The sequence below is a fragment of the Plasmopara halstedii genome, assembly GCF_900000015.1.
Source record: "Plasmopara halstedii genome assembly, contig: Scaffold_262, whole genome shotgun sequence".
NCBI classification, from domain to species: domain Eukaryota; phylum Oomycota; class Peronosporomycetes; order Peronosporales; family Peronosporaceae; genus Plasmopara; species Plasmopara halstedii.
Window position 1 is genome coordinate 409257 of NW_020187183.1, and position 239 is coordinate 409495.

Below are 239 nucleotides of genomic sequence, written 5' to 3' on the forward strand. Positions count from 1 at the left end.
TGGTTTTCGCTGACCATCACCGTGCTGATTGTTCTTGCTCCCATTTTGCCCATTTTGTTGCTGATGACGAGCACCTTTGCTGCCTCCTTGCTGCTGCCGTTGGCCACTACCTGTATTAGTGGCACGATTTCCCTTGCCGCGGAGTGACTGATTCACAGCTGCTTGTTCAATCAACGCCCGGAGTTCATCCAGGGTCATCTCCGCAGAACGCCCATACTTCACTGCTCCGCGCAGCTGCT